General features: G+C 41.8%; 1 non-coding gene across 1 annotated transcript; it reads left to right on the top strand.

The window, feature by feature from the left end:
- Positions 1–6,369: 6,369 nt before the first annotated feature.
- Positions 6,370–6,441, top strand: TRNAT-AGU (transfer RNA threonine (anticodon AGU)). Its single transcript has one exon. It is a non-coding gene; the product is annotated as a tRNA-Thr (tRNA).
- The last annotated feature ends 8,153 nt before the right edge of the window (positions 6,442–14,594 follow it).

Here is a 14,594-nt window from a genome sequence, read left to right as displayed (position 1 = left end):
ACATACATATTTAGGTGCTAAGTCGTTTCAGTCGTATCCAACTCTTTGTGACCCTATGGACTGTAGACTGCCAGACTCCTCTATCCATGAGATTCTCCAGATGAGAATATTGGAGTGGATTGCCATGCCCTCCTCCAGGGGATCTTCCTGACCCAGGGATCAAACCCAAGTCTCTTATGTCTTCTGCATTAGCAGGCAGGTTCTCTCCCTCTAGCACCATCCAGGAAGCCAAATTCACATGCATGCATACACACAAATAATGCACACTAAGCACAAGCCTGCATATAAACACTTATACACATACAAACATACATACAAAACACCGAAATCAATACATGCATGCATACATACACACATACAAACATATATATGTTTGTGCACCTGTTCTCCTACTGGGGTCAAGATAACTGATGCTCCTTAGAAATAAGCCAGGGAACAATCACAGTAACATGTCTGTACTTCAAGTCTTTCAGCACCATTTCCACTGAACTCCAGTTCAGACCAATAGCAGCTGGGGACACCTGTCACAGAGGCTGGCCCCACAGCTCTGCGGGTGTCCCAGGTCCGTCACTCGGGGTCATGCGCCCATGTTCCTGTGTAGCAAACCTCCTGTCAAGGAGGGGCAGTGTCGCTTATTTCATTGGCTGTTTGAAAACCCAACAAGACAACTGGTAGAATTTCCCTATGAAATGTAATAATTTTGAGCAATCATTCATCTGTACATATTTGATGAATCTACATGATTTGGGCATTTAGGTGTCAGGCACTATATCAATTATTTTTATAAATAATCACAAAAAGCAAGCCATTGGAATAATATACCAACATACAAAAAGACCTATTTGGAACAAAACATAGGACAGGATGGAGGCTATCAAACCCTCATTTCCCTGAGAAAATAAGAGGCAGCCAGCCTGTGTTCGGGGAAGGGTGCTACGTGGATCATTAGTGATGAGGCCCATGTCCCAAAGCCTGGACCCTTTGACCTGGGGGCCAGTGCTCCCTTGACCAGACCGCCCAGCTTTCTGCTTCCCAGAAACCCCTGGGAGGCAGAGGCAGATACTGAAGGTCGCCTAGGAGCATATGAGAAATAAACATGGCAAGTTTCCCAGGTCCATGGGCTTCCCGCCAGGCCCTGGCAGCAGACAAAAGTGCAAGGGTGTCCCTGGCTCTGAGAAGTTCACCAACAGGGGCAAGGAGAAGGAGCACTTAGCTCTATTTCCCTCCAATTCCTATGAGAAATAAACCAAATCATATATTCATATAGGATGACCAAGGAGGGCATCCTATCATCTAAGTGATGCAACGAGGCATCATCTTCTACAGCTTGTTTGTCCAGCTGCACCAGGATACAGGGGCCTGAGACACAAACACCCACACAGTCCTCACCTCTTATCAAGAGCAAGGCAATAGAATGCAGTCAGGTGCAGCTCCTGGAGTTGTGTTCTCCTGTTCCCGCTAATGAGTTTGGACCCGAGATTTCACCTCTCACTTGCCACCTAGGTGTCACTGGAGGCTCCCAAGCCTGTTTCCTCACTTGCAAAGAAAGGATGACAATTGAAGTATCCTTGGTATCTTTGAGGGATAAATGAGACGATACAGAACATGCCTGGGTCCTAGCAGCACTCAGTGTATGACCTGTGATCCTTATGACGCCATGCTGCCTTCTAGGAAAGATGCTAAGTTGGCTCAGAGACACCAGATATCAGTGCAATCCTAAATCCAGGGACCAGTACAAGATTGAATTCAGGAGTCAAAGAGACTGAGGTTCAGACTAAGGAAGACATGGAAAAAGAGAGAGAGGGATTTTGAATTCATGTGAGAAGGCAAGGACCTTGAACACAATGGAACATGAATTTACCCTACACAGGGATGATGATCGAGCTTAATGTTTCTGAGGCAGAGAGGAAAAATGCTCCCAACCCTTGCCCTATGTTCAATGGTATTTAGTAACTAAATTAAATCCTATAACAGAAAAGAGTTCTTGAAATGCTTATAATCAGAAAGAAAATTCTGCACCAACGCTTGCAGCAAAATGTATGCTTCTATCTAGCAAATTTTCAGCCTGTTTGGGACAGGGAAGAATGGTATAGCAGTTGAGTGGTTGGGGACCCCAAATGCTTTGGCTGATGAAACAGAAAAAGACCTCGGCCATTGCAGTAGCAGGTGAACTTTTCACTTGCCTCCCTGGTGCTTAGTGCAGGGCCTCTGTAGCTGACAAATTCTTGCCCACTTGGATGACAAAGAGGAAGGCAAATCAGAGGGAAGGGCTACATGTTCGGGCAAGATCTGAGCATAATAATGAGATGAACGCTCAAGTCCCCCTCAGAATCAGGAAAACCAGATTGAAATCCACTTTATAATATATATTCAGACAGGTAAGATATTATGTCCCCATGTAGAAGCAAAAATGTGAAGGAAACAAACACACACATGAGCTCCGATCATAGATTGGACTGACCAGAGTGCCAAGCCTGGGGAAGTCAGTTGACAGCACAATCAGAAGCACACAGAGCCTCGCTGGACTATACAGCTTGCAGAAGGGGAGGGGCATGCCTGTGTTTTTACTACTGTATGCTCAAATGCTCACAATGCTTAAATTGTAATAAAGTAAATGTTTAATATGTAATTCTTATAGTGACTCTGGAAGAGAGCTCATTCTTCCATCATGAAGTAACCTGGGAGGAGCTGGGTCTCAGCAAAGCTGTGTGGATTTCCATTTCCCACAGGAACCAGTCCCTTTCAGGGCAAGGAGCTCAGCATCCAGGATCCTCAAGAAGTACCCAGTAAAGCTGACAAAATTAATCAATAAACAATCTATAATCGGAATAGAGAAGAGTTTTATTTGACCCAAACTCAGGATGACAGCCCAGGAGACACCTTCCCAGGCAACTCTGAGGAACTGCTCTGGAAAAGCATTATTTTTAGCAGTTTTCTGTCTTGTCAGATCAAAAAACATCACGTAAGTCAAGGGTACATCTCTTTGAGATTTCAAAAACACAGATCATTATGTACACAGTGGGTCAGTATGGCCTTGGCTCATCAGAAGGAAGTTTTATCATCAAAGGAGGACCATTATTGGCACTACAGGAAGAGAGTCTTCAGTTTTTACTTTTAACATGAACATTCTCTCTGATCAATACCCTCCTCTTCTCTAATAATTAAAGCAGATGTACAATGTATGTTTGATAGGCCACAAACAGGCTGTTCTAGTTAGTATAAAATTCAAGGTAAGCCAAGATGACAGCCTCTTTCCTCAATATGTGAGCATTTGTTTTAACAATATGAACTTAGCTTTAATAGATTAGGTGAGAAATAGGACTTCTTTGGTGGCACAGTGGATAAGAATTCACCTGCCAAGGCAGGGGCCATGGGTTTATTTCCTGGACTGGGAAGACTCCACACGCCACAGGGCAGCTAAGCCTGCATGCTGCAGTTACTGAGCCCACGTGAAGCCTGGGCTGAGCAACTACTGAGACCTGTGCGCTCAGAGCCTGTGTTCCATGGCAAGAGAAGGCATCACAATTAGAAGCCTGTGCCCCTCAACAAAGGGGAGCCCCCACTCCCACAGTTAGAGAAAGCCTGCATGCAGCAAAGAAGACCCAACACAACCAAAACAAAATAAATAAGTAAATAACTTAAAAGAGAGAGGGAGAGACTAAGGGAGAAATGGTTAGAAACTGTGGGCAGGAAATTTGTCAGTCACACTAAAGGGACTGGACTTTGAGAGACCGGAGCCCAAGCTTGGTCTAAGAAGAGGTTAGGAGGAGTCTGCCGGCTTCCTTGTCCTCTGTGCTTGCGGCCACAACTTGTCCTGAGGAAACGCCCAGTGTCCTTTACCAAAAAATATGTAAAGGGGCTCATCTTCCATGAAAGCAATTCGCAAAAGAAATAAGAGTTTCAAAATATACTCAGAGACCAAGTAAGGTTGTCCCCTCTGTGCCTCTAAAGGATTATTTCAAGTTTCCCATGCTCAGTCTGTGTGCACCCAGAAAGCTGTAACTTCTTGGCTGAGCTCAAGCTGAACTGATAGGAACTCCTGGCTGAAAGATTAACAAGATATTTACACTCATTTTCACAGGGGAACCTCAACAAGGGTCGTTAGCAAATGATTTGTTTGGCTTTCTGGACTGAACCCCAGGAAAGTACATAAAAATGCTAATTAGATGTTAAGAGAACACAAGGAATCCTTGAGAAATCATTGAGGTGGTCACCCTACTTTGGCAAAGCCTCAGAGTCAGTAGATAAGTCTGCCTTATAAAAGAGATCCAGAGAAATGAGTTGGCAAGACCCCCTTGGTGCCCTGTTACCATGAGTTCTGTTAAAGGAAACCCTTCCTTACAATGCACTAAGCCCCACCTCGAGCCTCTGTTGCTGTGTTCTGTTCTAGGGGCAGCAACACTCAAATGACTGGTTTCCTTCTGTGTGTAGGCAAGTTCCATATGCTCCATTTCATCAATACCTGGCTTTTTCAAGGTTAACCCAGCCCGGATTTTCAAGGACACATTTCTTTTTATAAAACCCTTTGTAACAGTTTCCATCTGTCTCTTTTGCAGATTGAGAAACACAGCAGGATGAATAATAAAAGATCCAGGATAAAGTTGTGCTAGGAAACAAGAAACGGCAAAGACCCAGCGATAAGAGCATAAGAGCAGCCCACCACCTGCCAGGTCACGGAAGGCAAGAATGCGATGCTGCCCTCTGGAGCCCCCAAAGAGGTGAGCTCACCACTGCAATGCGACTACAGAAAGAAAGCTGGGGCTGTCCTCAGCACAGGGACTGTGTGGGCTCTCCCCGAGGGAGAGGTTGAAGGACCTCTCAGGTGTCCAGCTGATCCCGTTGCTGGAGCAGTACCAGCCTGGAGTCCTGGCAACTATGCATTCGTGGAAATCTGCTCAACTTTGCTTTTGCTGCCTGATTGCCCTGCTCCTGTCCCTGCTGTTCCTATTCCCGATACACAGCACCTTCTTTCTTGGTCCTCTAGTTAGCTTCATTTTTCATTCCCTCTCAGCATAATGCTTGACTCATGCCTAAGTCTCAGCCTCATTTCTACCTTTGAGCTCATGAGTATTACCTGTTCTATCAGGTGGCTCATAGCAATAGCTATGGGTTTGGACTGTTAAGAACAGAGCTATAAGCATTTATACATAGTTTTTGTGTGAACCTGAGTGTCTACTGGAGAAGGCAATGGCACCGCACTCCAGTACTCTTGCCTGGAAAATCCCATGGACGGAGGAGCCTGGTGGGCTACAGTCCATGGGGTCGCGAAGAGTCAGACACGACTGAGCGACTTCACTTTCACTTTTCACTTGCATGCATTGGAGAAGGAAATGGCAACCCACTCCAGTGTTCTTGCCTGGAGAATCCCAGGGACGGCAGAGCCTGGTGGGCTGCCATCTATGGGGTCGCACAGAGTTGGACATGAGTGACGCGACTTAGCAGCAGCAGAGTGTCTACTGCTCTGGGATAAATGCCCAAATGTATAGCTGGGTCATTTAGTATTTGCATGTTTTGTTTTATAAGAAAGTGCCTAGCTATTTTCCAGAGTGGCTGTATCTTTAAACGTTTACTATCAGCAATAGAGGAGTGATCTATTCTCCTCACCAGTATTTGGTATATCACTATTTTTTTTTATTTCAACCATTATAATAGATATATACTGATATCCTATTGTGGTTTTAATTTTCATGTTCTTGACAGCTAATGATGCTGAATACTTTTCATTTGCCATTTGTGTATTCTCTTCAGTGAAATGTTTCTTCATGTCTTTTGCTAATTTTCTAATTGAATTGTTTGACTTTTATTATTAAGTTTAGAAAGCTCTTTACATATTTTAGAAACCAATTCTTCATTTGAATATGTGATTTGCAAACATTTTCTTCCCTCCTTAGTTTACCTCTTCATCTTGTTCATTAGAGTTTCCATGGAGCAAAAGTTTTAAATTTTGATTAGGTCATATATGTCATTTTTCACTTCTATGGATCATGATTTTAATGTCTAATAATTATGCATAGACCTGAATCCTGAATACCTTTTCTCTACTTTTATAGAAATATTATAACTTAACGTTTGCTGTTAACCCCATGATCCATTTTCAGTTTTTGTTGTGTTTGTATAAGGTGCAAAGTTTACACTGAAGTTCATTCTTTTTGCCTACAGATGTTCAAATATACCAAAATAGTTTCTGGAAACATCTATCCTTATTTCATTGAACTGGTTTTTGCATCTTTATCGGAAATCAGTTAATTATATTTGTGTTGATCTATTATGGAATCCTGCATTCTGACCCAGTGATCTAAGTGTCCCTCCCTCCAGCAATACCAAACTGTCTTGACTGCTATAGCTATATAGTGAGACTAAGCACTGATTGGGGGTATAGCTCAGTAGTTGAGCACATGCTTAGTATGCATGAGGCCCTGGATTCAATCCCCAGTACCGCCACCTTCATATATTGGACTTCTCTGGTAGCTCAGCTGGTAAAGAATCTACCTGCAACGCAGAAGACCCCAGTTCAATTTCTGGGTTGGGAAGATCCACTGGAAAAGGGATAGGCTACCCACTCCAGTATTCTTGGGCTTTCTGGTGGCTCAGCTGGTAAAGAATCCACCTGGAGACCTGGGTTCAGTCCCTGAGTTGGGAAGATCCCCTGGAGAAGGGAACGTCTACCCATTCCAGTATTCCAGCCTGGGTTGAAAAGAGTTAGGACACGACTGAGTGACTTTCACTTTCAAGCATTGGATAAAGTGAGTCCAACCTCTTTATTGGGATTTGTCAAGAATGATTTATTCTAACACCTGTGTCTTTCAATATAAATTTTAAAATAATATTCTCTATATCTACAAAAATCTTGCTGGAATACTGATAGGAATTGCAGCTATAGATCAGTTTGGGGGAAGTTGATGGCATATTTACTAGGTTGGATCTTTTGGTTCATGAACATGGTATGTCTTTCCATTTAGTTAGGCCTTCCTTGATTTCTTTCATGAACAAATTGAAGAATAAAAACCATATAATCATCTCAATATATGCAGAAAAAGCTTTGACAAAATTCAACACCCATTTATGATGAAAATGCTCCAAAAATTGCACATAGAGGGAACCTAGCTCAACATAATAAAGGTCATATATAAGACCCATAGCAAATATCATTCTCAATGGTGAAAAACTGAAAATTTTTCCTCTAAGATCAGGAATAAGACAAAGATGTTCATTCTTGCCACTATTATTCAAGATAGGCTTGGAAGTCCTAGCCATGGCAATCAGAGAAGAAAATGAAATGAAAGTAATACAAATTGGGAAAGGATGACATGATGACATGATACTATACATAGAAAATTCTAAAAAAAGATGCTACCAGAAAACTACTAGAGGTCATCAATGAATGTGGTAAATTAGTAGGATACAAAATTAATACATGGAAATCTCTTACATTCCTATACACTAACAATGAAGCATCATAAGGAGAAATTAAGGAAACAATCTCATTTACCATCACATCAAAAAGAGTTAAATACCTAGGAATAAACCTACCAAGGAAGCAAAAGAACTGTACTTAGAAAACTGTAAGATCCTGATGAAAGAAATGGACACAAACATATGGAAAGAGATATATTCTTGGATTGGAACATCAATATTGTGAAAATAACTATACTACCCAAAGCAAAGTTCAGACTCAATGGGATCCCCTTCAAATTACCAATGGCATTTTTCACTGAATTAGAACAAAAAATTTTACAATTTGTATAGAAAGACAAAAGACCCTGAATAGCCAAAACAATCTTGAGAAAGAAAAATAGAACTGGAGGAATCAGGCACCTTAACTTCAAACTATACTACCAAAGCTCCAGTAATCAAAACAGCATAGTCCTAACACAAAAACAGAAATATAGATCAATGGAACAGAATAGAAAGCCCAGAGTGGTCACTTAATCTATGACAAGGGCAGCAAGAACACACAGTGGAGAAAAGAGAGTCTCTTCAATAATGGTGCTGGGAAAGCTAGACAGCCACGTGTAAAGGAATGAAATTAGAACACTCCCTAACACCATACACAAAAATAAACTCAAATAGGATTAAAGATCTAAATGTAAGCCTGAACACTATAAAATTCTTAGAGGAAAATGTAAGCAGACACTCTTTTATATAAATATCTTTTTTTACCCACCTCCTGGAGTAATGAAAATAAAAACAAAAATAACCAAATGGGATCTAATTAAACCTAAAAGCTTTCGCACAGCAAAGGAAACCATATGCAAAACGAAAAGACAACCCTCAGAATGGGAGAAAATATCTGCAAATGAAGCAACCAATAAGGGATTAACCTCCAAAATATACAAACATTTATGTAGCTCAATATCAAAAAAAACCTAATAACCCAATCAAAAATGGTAGAAAATCTAAACAGACATTTCTCCACAGAAGATACACAGATGGCCAAAAAGCACAGGAAAAGATGCTCAACATCACTAACCTGCTTATCTCAACTAGAGAAAACCCACATACAGCAACGATGATCCAGCACAGCTAAAAATAAATAATTCAAATTTAAATAAAAAGAATTCACAGATGACAATTATTGTCTTTAATATTTCAAAAGTGTTGTGCTACTTTATTCTGGCTCCATGATTTCAACTCAGAAATCAACTGTTATTCATATTGGTGTCCTCCTATGGGTAAGGCAAAATTTTTCTGGCTTCCTGTAAGATGTTTCCTTTGTCTTCAGTTTACAGAATTTCATGGTGATATTTTTTTGGCATGGACATGTTTGGGCTCCTCCCATTTGCTTTTTTCTCAGCCACTTGAATCTGCATACTTGTGCATTTTAACAAATTTTAGTTTTCAGTTATTTTTAAAATATGCTTTCAGCTTCATTCTCTTTCTCTTCTTTTTCTGGGACTCTGTACAAACACTAGATCTCTGGTTATTATGCAAAGGTCTCTGAAACTGTTCTTATTCCATCTTTCTTGTGTTTTTTCAGTTTGGTAAACTCTATTTATTCATCCATCTTCCTGTTCATTGGTTTTATTCTCTGTCATCTCCACTCTACTATTGAGCCCATTTTACAAGTTTATTTTTGTTTCAATGTAGTATTTTTGTTTCCATAATTTTCATTTGGTTCTTTTTTCTTAATTTCTATTTCTTCGCTGATATTTTCTACCTTTTTTACAAGAGGATGTTTAATTGATCATTGAAACATTTTCATGTTCTCTGCTTTAAAATTCTCAGATAATTTCAACATCTGATTCATCTTGGTCTTGGCATTAGGTGATTGGGTTTTTTTCTCATTCAGTTATGCTTTTTTGGCTCTCAGCATAATAGGAGATTTTCAGTTGTATTCTGGACATTGGTCTATGATATTAGGAGACCCTGGGTCCTATGTCAGTCTCTATTTCGGCAGCCACTCACCCTGTTTACGTTTGATGTGGTGGCCTTGGCTTGCTGTAGACTGTGGTTCCACTGACAATTCAGTCAAAGTCTTTCCATGTTATTTTGGTCTGCATAATTTATCTGATGTATCCATGTTTCTGCTGGTTCCCAATGTTGCTGTCTGAGGGGTGGAGGGGTTTCCAGGCAGGGTCACTGGGAAACTCAGTGGTGGAAAGGAGGCTTCCTGGCTAGATGCTTGTCAGGTAACCCTAAGAGCGTTCCCCCTGCTGTCCTATATCTTAAGGGACTGTGATTTATACTGTGGGACAAGAAGACTTTCCAAGCCAGGACACACAAGCAGGGTGAAGCGTTTTCCCCTGGACCAGAGTTGGCTAACAGACAGGTTGAAATGCAAATATACATTTGCCCGAAGTGGAGAGCTACGTTCTTTCTCCTTAGAACACTGCAGTAGATGAGAAAAAAACCAATGGAACAGTCAATATCAATAACAATAATCTGAGATACAATAGATGGTTGATGCAAGGAGAAAGTGACAGTGTGGAACTTCACCTGAGTCTGTGCTTCTGGGAAGCAAAAGGTCCCGAAATGCCCCCACATTTGTATCCTGGGAAGTGACGTGCTGTGAAGGCCTAATACGACTTGAATCAGACTCACAATGCCTCCTGTTCCCCTAGGACCAGACCAGAGAGCCCAAACTCCCATTGACCAATCTGGACAAATGCCCACCAACTTGACCAGTTTTCAGCGAGGCTTCTCTCCTCCCACAGGCTCTGAACTTGGCTTGCCATTGAGCTCTGGAATAAGGAATTCCTCCTCCTTCATAACCCAATTTTGTCAGATCCATCAAAGGCTTCTATTGCTCCCTGCCCCAACATGATTGAGTTTTAGCCCCGTCACAGTGAAGGCACCTGACACAGAGAGGTTGGAATAGTGCCTCTTGCTGACACAGATGATCAGTGGTCCACGAGAAATAATGGTCATAAGATGTCAGGGGAGAGAAAACTCTGGTTCCAGTCAGTGCTGACCTGCTTCTCCCCAGTGGTCGGATTCCATCTTTGGCGTCAGCCCCCCCAAGTCCCCCTGCACCCTCTTCAGGCGCAGCGTGCAGCTGTGAGTGCCTCTGGGTCATCACCCACCAAACCCGCCTGCGCGGAAGTTACCCACGATACACTTCATAATTGTACTTTGTGAAGTTGCCTGCTTGTTTTTTCCATCTCAAATTTCCTTCTCAGTTTAGTGAGTGCTTTAGGTTCCCTTCCTACTCAGAAATAGCCCCTCCAAGAATCAGTCTCTGAAAAATGCATTCCCTATCAACAGTATGGTTCTTTCTAGTCTTTTTTGCCTTTCTAGATGAAAGGGTCTCTTTCCTGGTGACTTTCAGACAAATTCACTAAACCTCTTGGCAGAATTTATCACAGTTGTCCAATGTCACTTTCTCTGAGCATAACATTCTCTTGAATTTTGATGGCACAGCATCCACTGGTCTTCAGTGCATATCCCTGGCTGCTCTTCTGCTGGCTCTGAGTTGAGGTCCTCCTTCCTTTTTAGCTGTCAGTGATAAAGATCATAAATAATGTTCATAAAGATCACAATTATGTTCCAAGAAATAAATGAGCTCTTGGAGCTTTTACTTCTCTTCTTTTCTTCCTTCTCAGTCTCCTCTCCCTCCTCCTTTTCTTCTTCCCCTCTTTCTCTCTCCCTCTCCCTCTTTCCCATTAATTGTACTCTTTCTCATGACTTTAAATTCCATCACTATGCAAAAACCCCCAAATTTATATCTCCAAACAAAACTTCATTTCCTGCCTCAGTGTCTATTACTGACTAAATTATGTGCTATCCCTAAAATTCATATGTTGAAGTCCTTATCCCTAGTAAGTTAAATTTTGAATATAGGGCCTTTATAGAGGGGATTAAGTTAAAATGAAGCAGTTTGAATGGGCCTAATCCAATCTGACTGGTGTCCTTATTAAGAAGAGACGACTGGTACACAGAGGGTGCCTGGAATGGGTGCATGCAGAAGACAGACCATGCAAGGACACAGCAAGAGGCTGCTATCTGCAAGTCAAAGCCTTGGAAGAAACCAAACCTGCTGACACCTTGATCTTAGACTTCCAGCCTCCAGAACTGTGAAAAAATGAATTGATATTGTTTAAAGCCCTCAGTCTGCAGTATTGGTTATGACAACTCTAGCAAACAAACATGATGTCCAACTGTCTGTTATCCACCTTGGAGATGTCATAGGCATCTCAGCATACACTTGTCCAAACTTGACCTTCCTCAAATCTTCTCCTCCCCATTAAAGGTACCCACCATTCAACTATTTGATCAACATTAAAAGCTAGGAGTAATTCTGTTCAATATCATCAAATCCTTCCAACTATTCCAAGGAAATACTTATTTTCATTGCTAACTTTATGGTTTAGATGACTATTATTTCTTGGTTGGCCTGATAAAGTATATACATGATTATACCCCTGCATCTATTCTCCACTCAATAGCCAGAGAATTCTGCTAAATATTTTGTGTAGCTTTTTACTAGTCCTTGGAGGGAAAGTTGATCCAGATTCCCCATTCTGACATCATATCCAGATCCAGAGTCCAAACATCATGACTTCTTATCTCTCCTCCTCCTTGGAATTGGCCATTGTCTACATCTTCTCCGTTTTTCTTTTCAATAATAGACCTTTAGCCACTCCACTATTCTTGCCTGGAAAATCCCATGGATGGAGGAGCCTGGTGGGCTGCAGTCCATGGGGTTGCAAAGAGTCAGACACGTCTGAGCAACTTCCCTTTCACTTTCACGCATTGGAGAAGGAAATGGCAACCCACTCCAGTGTTCTTGCCTGGAGAACCCCAGGGACAGGGGAGCCTGGTGGGCTGCCATCTATAGGGTGGCACAGAGTCAGACACGACTGAAGTGATTTAGCAGTAGCAATGGAAGTTGTCTCCCACCTCATGGAAACTGCACAGGGCTCTGCACAGATAGGGAATCCGAGCGTAAGAGAGGTTAGCAGGCATACAACCCACATCTAGTAAGGGGTTGACCCAGGATTCAGCCCTGTCATCAGGCTCCAACAACTACATTGGTAACAACTTTTCTAGCAGGGTCTCAGCTGCTGCACACCCCCATCCCCAGTCTACTGTCCTGGTACTTCTGAGAAAAACAGAGGTCCCAAAACGCTCAACCCACAACCAACTTTTCAGTTCAGCTCAGTTCAGTCGGTCAGTTGTGTCTGACTCTGCGACCCCATGAAGTGCAACATGCTGGGCTTCCCTGTCCATCACCAACTCCTGGAGCTTGCTCAAACTTATGTCCATTGGGTCAGTGATGCTATCTAACCATCTCATCCTCTGTCATCCCCTTCTCCTCCTGCCTTCAATCTTTCCCAGCATCAGGGTCTTTTCAAACAAGTCAGTTCTTTGCATCAGGTGGCCAGAGTATTGGAGTTTCAGCTTCAGCATCAGTCCTTCCAATGAATATTCAGGACTGATCTCCTTTAAAATGGACTGGTTGGATCTCCTTGCAGTCCAAGGGACTCTCAAGAGTCTTCTCCAACACCACAATTCAAAAGCATCAATTCTTTGGCGCTCAGCTTTCTTTATAGTCCAACTCTCACATTCATACATGACTACTGGAAAAACCATAGCTTTGACTAGACGGACCTTTGTTGGCACAGTAAAGTCTCTGCTTTTTAATATGCTGTCTAGGTTGCAAGTAACAGAAGTAACTCTCTTCTGTTACTTACATTTCAAAACAGGCTAAGAAGTGGGGTGATTTCGTTATCACCAGCTGCCAAACAAGGGCAGACCCATTTTGTGCTCCTCACTGCACACAATTTTGTCCAGAGACCACTGCAGTAGGATCAATAAATAGCAAGCAGATAATCAAATGAAATATTCTTAAAATATTCGGATGCTTGCCTAGAAGCAAAATATATTGACTTTCATTAACTTCCAATATAGAATAAATTAACCTAGAAAAAACTAATAAGAGAAAAATCTGCAGTTTTAGGCTCTTTAAAAATATACTTACATGTTTTTTTTTTTTTTCTAGGTTGTCTGGGAAATAAGAAAGCTCAGTCAGACATCATTCTTTTTTGTAGACATAACTGAAATTAGTGAAAGCCCGTGTCATGAGCCAGATGGGAGGAGAGAACCCCTGGGCACAGGCACCTCATAGCGCCCAGTCCATGTAATTCTGTCTAAATGGGTTGCCAACCAGCTCTCATATCAGCAATAGAGTCTTTGTTCACACAGTAATAAACTGAAGTGTACAATTGAGTTTACACTCCACACATAAACTGTATCCAGGACACAACAAAATAACAAGAAGTGAACCATAAAGTTTCCAAAATGTTTTAAGAATTACAGGAACTTCCTAAGAAAGAAACAAAAATACTATGCTTTGTAAAACATCAGTAGAAGTTGCACTTGAGTTGTTTTGTTTGGTGAGTAAATGTGGTCATTTTTCACCTCCTGAAGATGTTGACTCAAATCCCAAGTGTGACTGAGCTGCAAATTTTTCATGAAACCATGCTGTGTAATGTAGCCAACCCTCCAGCAATCTGAAGATAAGGACCATGGAAAGAGGAAGCATACTCAGTGCCTCTGTGCAGGGTTGCTACATGGAACCACCCGAAAGGGACTTCTCATGAGTGGGGCAGAAGCTAGAACCTGTTATACAGAATGAAGTAAGTCAGAAAGAGAAAAACAAATACCATGTATTAACGCATATATATGGAATCTAGAAAGATAGTACTAATGAAGCTATTTGCAGGGCAGCAATGGAGACACAGACATAGAGAACAGACTTGTGGGCACAGAGGGGGAGGGAGAGGGTGGGACAAAATGAGAGAGAAGCATTGAAACACATACATTACCATATGTAAAACAGGTAGCCAGCGGGAATTTCCTGTATGCTGCAGGGAATTCAAATCCTGTCCTCTGTGATAACCTAGAGGGGTGGAATGGGGCAAGAGGTGGGAGGGAGGTTCCAGACGGAGGGGACATACATATACCTATGGTTGATTCATGTTGATATATGGCAGAAACCAATGCAATACTGTATCTTCCAATTAAAAGTACATTTATATAAAAATTAAAAAAATATTTTAAAAGGAACATGCCAGTCATGCTCTGGTGCTCACACTGATATAAAGGAGGAATAGGATAAGAGCTTGAGGAGCAGCCCATGTTCCCAGCCCCAG

The sequence above is a fragment of the Bos javanicus genome, chromosome 4 (genome assembly GCF_032452875.1).
Source record: "Bos javanicus breed banteng chromosome 4, ARS-OSU_banteng_1.0, whole genome shotgun sequence".
NCBI classification, from domain to species: Eukaryota; Metazoa; Chordata; class Mammalia; order Artiodactyla; family Bovidae; genus Bos; species Bos javanicus.
Note: the sequence above shows the minus strand (reverse complement) of the source record. Positions and strands in the feature narration are given on the sequence as shown.